The 6,299-nt window shown below is 34.3% G+C and overlaps 1 long non-coding RNA gene across 5 annotated transcripts; it reads left to right on the forward strand.

Moving 5' to 3' along the window:
* On the forward strand, positions 1 to 3,074 carry LOC103503250 (uncharacterized). 5 transcript variants are annotated; one of them, XR_007820774.1, is made up of 6 exons: positions 1 to 213; positions 640 to 823; positions 1,458 to 1,491; positions 1,726 to 1,838; positions 2,132 to 2,155; positions 2,684 to 3,074. It is a non-coding gene; the product is annotated as an uncharacterized LOC103503250 (long non-coding RNA). The 5 variants fall into 5 exon arrangements; XR_007820773.1 differs by having other exon boundaries at positions 1 to 208; XR_007820775.1 differs by having other exon boundaries at positions 1 to 179.
* The last annotated feature ends 3,225 nt before the right edge of the window (positions 3,075 to 6,299 follow it).

Here is a 6,299-nt window from a genome sequence, read left to right on the forward strand (position 1 = left end):
TTCTAAACTTCTCGCGCGCCTCCTCTAATTTTTTCTTCACTTTCTTCGAGTGTGTCGCTGTGAACTCGTCGGCGTCGCTCCATCTTCCAAATGTCGTCCGTCGAACGTCGCTCCGTTGCCGAGCATTGTTCTTCTTCAGCTTGGTCAAGGTTGCTCCGTCGCCGTCGTTTCGAGCCGTCGTGTAGTATCCTTTTATGCAAAATCTAGGGTTCGGTATTTAAAGTATTTCATCAATTTTTCTCAATTTCGTTTTCCCCCCAAATCGATCGTTATTCCTGATGATCTATCACATCTTCTGTTGGTTTCTTCTTTTCTGGCTACCGGTCTTTTTTTATTTGAGGCTATGATATTGAGGAACTAAAGGAGGAAGGAGAGTTGAAGAGTGGGGAAGAGGGAAATTCGGGTGTTATTGTTAGTAATTTGGAGAAGAGCATTGTTAGGTCTGATGTGAAAAGAATCGTTGTTGGAGTTGGGGCTCGTGTACTTTTCTAGAAATTTGTCTCTTATCTCTTTCACAAAAATTTTTCACATAGAAGATGTTGAAGCTGATATTATTTTTTTTCACTCACGAAGTGCTGCTGCTTGATTCCACACCATTGTGCACACACAAAGCTCATGTTTTTCCTGATTTCTTTGCAGATCACAAAGTTTGGAGTTGAAGAGTCTGGCCACCGATGGCAGAGTCATCTGTAGATGGGTTTTTCTATTGATACTATTGCGGCTCACTGTAACACAAATTCCCTTTTCCTGGTCTAAATTGCTCGGCACACCAACTGGCAAGGAGCATCAGATAATTTCTTGAGCTGCAGCTACTGCCTTTGTGGTATGCACGTATTCTCCGTTATTGTTGGAATTCCCCAATCTAAAGTGGTAGTTAAATTCAGCCGAATTTGATTCCCTGTGTTTGATTCCCAGCCAGATTTGATTAATTGATGAGAGTTGGTAAATTTATGGATTGATTCATGAAATAATATGTTCGTAGATTTAAGTTATAGAATATATAATTGTTCAAGACAATCCTACAGAAGGTTAAAGGAGTAACTCATATTGCTTTTCTCTTCTTTCCTTGAACCTTGTTTCTCTCTTCAGTACTCCTCTTTTCTTTGTCTTAATTTCTTGGTGTTTCTTTAGAAGTAATTACTTTATTCTACTTTTCTAGTGGTTATTTATTGCCCCTTCTATCTTAGAGTTGTATGCGTATGCAAGACATATAATTTGCCTATGTATATATACAAAATTTTCATCATAGTTAAAATTGGATCTAGTACTACTGATATACTACTGAGATTAGTGTATGTCTTTGTTTTGTCCAACACAATCCAATCCTTTAGGTAAGTATATATGAGAAACCAAAGTGGTGTCGAGTTGAACAAAATCAGATTACGTACCTTTTCTCAGGAGTGGGTTAGATCCTGTTATTGTAGTAGTACGTTGAGTTTTTTTTCTTGTTGGTGCAGGTTCATTATCTTTTCCACATTGCTCGACATCCATGTAAGCAATATATTTCTCAATTTTTAAAACTAATTTGAACTATTTTTTATATCTTCATCACAACTTTTACAAATTCTTGAACTTAGATTACCAATTAGAAAATTCTTGAAATATGCAACTCATTGCCTTAGTTGTCTTTTGTAAGATAAAGTTGATTATAGGGTCAAGCTTAGAAATCACACCTTATTGAAATTCCTTGTTTTGTTTTCTGATTAGAAATCCTTCCAAATTTAGGGTTCAAACAGGGGTAAAATATTCAACTAAACACAAGTTTCTTAGCTAAAGATGCAACACAACGAGGTAATATGGCAGGTCATCCGCCACAATTATTGCAGTTTCATGGCCAAGTGAGTTTTACTTGAGAGTTATTTACATTTAAAGTTTTTTTTTTTGTTGTTGGAACAAACATGGCCAGTTGGGTTCATGTTCTGTAAAAAATGGTGAATTAAGTTAATTAGAGGTTTACAAAATGTAAACACTTAATTTTTATGTTGCATTTTTTAGGTAGATAAATCTGAAATGCGCCTTGCAATGGAGCCATATGGGAATTGGGTGTCAATGCATCTTCATATGTTATGTTAAATTAATTTGTAACTCACAATTTTTCTTGTACTTGATCATTGTTTTTTTTTCTCGACAGCTTGGTCATAGAATCGATAATGAGGTACTGTACAATGTTTTATTACTACTTTTTCTTCTATTCTTTTTAATTTGCATTAAACAAATGGAGAATCTTTTATTGTATATCATGAGAAACATTGCTCGATGTTCATGAAAGTATTGTAGTCTGCTATGTGATTACAAGTTTGAGGTAGGTTTTCGAAGTTATTGTTCCAATGTGGAATCTGGTTTTTGTGATTTAAATACCCAAACGACCTTTATGGTCTATGTCTGAACCATTGGTTGTGATTGTTGAAGATGTAATTTTCCAACTATTGGCTTCCCTCAAAGTTTGCTGATTTTTTTTTAATTTACCATCTATTCCATGGTTATGAATTATAATATAAGGATGTTTCAAATGAAATGTTTGTCCGCCTGCATTTTGTGTGATTTTATAATGTAATATTAACATTGTGAAAGGTTTTCCGTGATGTGGTCTTGCTGCAAAATGTGTTATTTATTTTGCATCTCCTTTTACCATCGTTGCCTTTAAACTTTAAGTTTCTAATTCATTTATTTTGCATGTTTATAGGTTGATACACGAAGATCATACTCACAGGTCGAGTTAGATGAGGTGCAAGTTGAGTTAGCTGACTTTCTGGGTTCGTACATGTGATTGCGCTTATTTGTGATTCTGAAGTAGGAAATTTTTTGCTGTGGCTGATTTTTTGAATTGTTCATATGGACGGGGTTGATTGGTATACATACAAGAGACTTTGTTGTTTTTGAAACTTTGTTGATAGGTTATTTGTTCATAGGTGAGTTGTTCATATGGATGATAAGTGAATTGTTCATAAGAGTTCAATTGTTCTGAAACTTTGCTGTTGTAGCCATTTTGAAACTCTGATGGAATTGTATATTGGTTTTGTAAATGATAGGAATATTTGCAAAATTTTAGAAATGATATGGTGAAAAGTTTTATATTTGATAAATATTGTCGTTTATATGTATTTATGGAAAAATTATTAACCACTATACAGGACAAATAAGAATATAATACAGGTACAAAAATATAATTGAATTACAATTAAAAATAATAGAAAAATGCTTGACGATTTTAAAATGTCATAAACAATTACATTCTTGACGGTTTTTAATGTTATAGATAATCACTTTCTTGACGATTATTAAATGTCATGAAAAAGCATACTCTTGACGGTTATTAAATGTCATAAATATTCATATTCTTGATGTTTTTGTCATATTCTTGACGGTTTTAAACTGTCATGAACATTTGTACTCTTGACGGTTTTAAACTGTCATGAAAATTTATATACTTGACGGTTTAAAACTGTCAACGTTCACTATTCTTGACGGTTTTACCAACCGTCAAGAACTTTGACAGTCTTGACACTGGATTCAACGACGGTTTTAAAACCGTCAAGAATAATCATTCTTGACAGTTTAAAACTGTCAACAGAGCCAGTTTTTGTAGTAGTGCGAGAAGGAATATATATTAGTTTATTTGTTTTAGCACTGATAAAGTAATTCCAAATAAATCCTTATTGGGATTCACTTGATCTGGCGATAACATTTTCCTCGAGCATGCAGCTTGTTCTACGACCAACTCTGACCAACGAACTTATGGTAGCAACAAAAAAGAAAAGGAGGGGAATTATTATGTCTAATCTTATCTTTGAAACATATCTTAGAAACACATTTGAGAAAGAGAAAAAAATCAATACATTTCCAACTAGGCAATTCAAATTGATGGGGTCATATCTTCCATGTTCAACGAGGTTTCTCAATTATAACAAATAAAATTGTGAATACAATAGATCCTGAATTTTATAATAATCCTCACATAAGGGCGCTTCAATGACAATTTGTTGTGTACCAGAACCACCACCCTGCATAAATTGAATGTACTATGTTCAGTGTTTATGCTTAGAAGCAATGCAAACATGTATTTCTTTGGTTCAGATTCAATAAGCAACAATAAGAGTCACATTCAAATTTATTTAATTATTTTCCTCCATTTTTCTAATAAGTTCTAACCTTTTGACTTGCATTTGTACCCTTGCGTAGGGTGACATACTCGCCACATCTCAAAGCACCCCCAGCAAATTCAACCTACAATGCATATAGGACGGCAATATCGTTTGCTTTTCTTACTAAATTGCAGATTTTAGTTCATACACATATCAAAAGGAGATATTTGTTTTCTTTCATAGGGGTCCATAAGCAAAGGTACCTATATTCCCTTGTTGGCAAGAAATTGTTTGAAGTTGGCTATCGCAAAATTTGTAGTGAATAAATCTCCATAAAAGAAAAGTTTTGAGGCATAAACAATAGAGAAACTGGTCTCATAATAATTTAACTCCATACTCGGTAACATCGATTTACAATATCAAGAAAAAATAAAATAATAAAAAGCGGATTAAGAAATGTGTTTACTACTCAAAATACAACTCCAATCCATGTTCAAAATAAACACAAACAGAAGATCGTTTAGACTATGGAAATGATGATGCAGCGAACTATCGGACCAAAATTATATGCATAGCGATGAAGAAAGTAGTAGAGCAATACAATTCTGTAAATGAGAAAGTAAAAGGCATAAGTACCGAAGTCATAAAACGACGATATCGCTTATAAATTTCCTGTCGACGAGGCCACCAAACACGACGATCTTCGAATTTCTGATGTTAACAGCGGAGTGGCCACTAAAACTCCACAGGAGTAATCCATGAAAATGATTGTAAAAAAAATTGAAGATAATTCGTAGAGAGAGAAAGAGATGAATGTCTGCGAGGTTTAGGAAGAGTTATAGAGAAATCAGAGGGACAAGCTTTCACCCAATAATGCATAGTTTCTTCTTCCGCTTTCCTCAGTTCACCTGAGATGGGAAACATGAGAACTTCGTGAACATATAATTACAGAGGCCGCCCCCGGTAAAATTCCTTCTATACCAACGTTGTAAAGTGTTTTCACATACTTTTGTGCAAATAACGAATAATACAGAGAATATGATAATCAAAGGAGGGTAGAAGGGAGGCAAAAACACCGGTTGTGAGGAGCAAAAACACGGGTTGAAAGGAGGCAAAAATACGGATTGAAGGTGGGCGAAAACACGGATTAAACGGAGTGGTAACACAGATTGAAGGGAGATTATGGAAACCCTAAAACTAGGGTTTCCATAATCCTTGGCCCAAACAGGGGTTAGGGTTGGGCTAACGTAAGCCTACAGTGTTAACCCTAACCCCAAACAGGCCCATAAAGTGCTGAACTTAAATTTTAGGGTTTAGGGTTTAGGTTTTCTTTTTGTAAAAATTCCATTCTTGCATATTCAAGAAAAGATCAATTGATCTTCTTTCTTTTTCAATGATAAGAAACATGGTAATTGCCCAAGAAAAAGTCCCACTACTAAACTTGAAAAAAAAACTTTACTTGAATTACTTGTTGTCACTAATCATCCCTTAATTTTTGTTCTTTACTATACTTCAAAAATTACTTCCACAAACCCCCCCTTTTTGTGTTTCTAATTTTCTTTTAGATCTTGAATCTACTAATCGACCTTGTTTGTGAATCTTGAAGTTTTGAATCCTAAGTGCTCTCTAGGATTCGACAGCCTTCATCCCCATACTACTCTAAATTTCCACAAAGGTAAGAAGGGTTAAAAAGATAACTTTGAAAGGTAATTGAGGTAATCCCTAACCCTCATATTTCATCTAGTCTTTCTCTATTCTTGTATTCTTTTATTTTAGACTAGGAATAAATTCTTGTTTTGCATACTTACATCGATAACAACCTATCATTTTCATAACGACTTACCTCAAATTTCATCATTTCACTCTCTCCATCATTGCGTATACTCCTTAAACGACTAAACACTCTAGTTCTCCGTTCATTGGAGGTCAAAATTAACTGGTGCCATATAAGTATTATATTTGTACTATTTTAACAAGGCATCTCCGAAATCCTTCCATCCATGCACTTGTAAGACATCGAAGTGCATATACCAACGAGAGCTAGGCCAATCAAACATCCTGAAAACAATAAATGAGAAGCTAGTCATCGTGAGAATAAGCTGATATTTTTGGGCAATACATAACCAAGTGACTTTTTGGACACGTTGTCCCATTATATTTCAGTCATGTAGTCAATGGAAATATCATAAAGAATATGAAAACATTAAAACATATATG

The sequence above is a fragment of the Cucumis melo genome, chromosome 5 (assembly GCF_025177605.1).
Source record: "Cucumis melo cultivar AY chromosome 5, USDA_Cmelo_AY_1.0, whole genome shotgun sequence".
NCBI lineage: Eukaryota > Viridiplantae > Streptophyta > Magnoliopsida > Cucurbitales > Cucurbitaceae > Cucumis > Cucumis melo.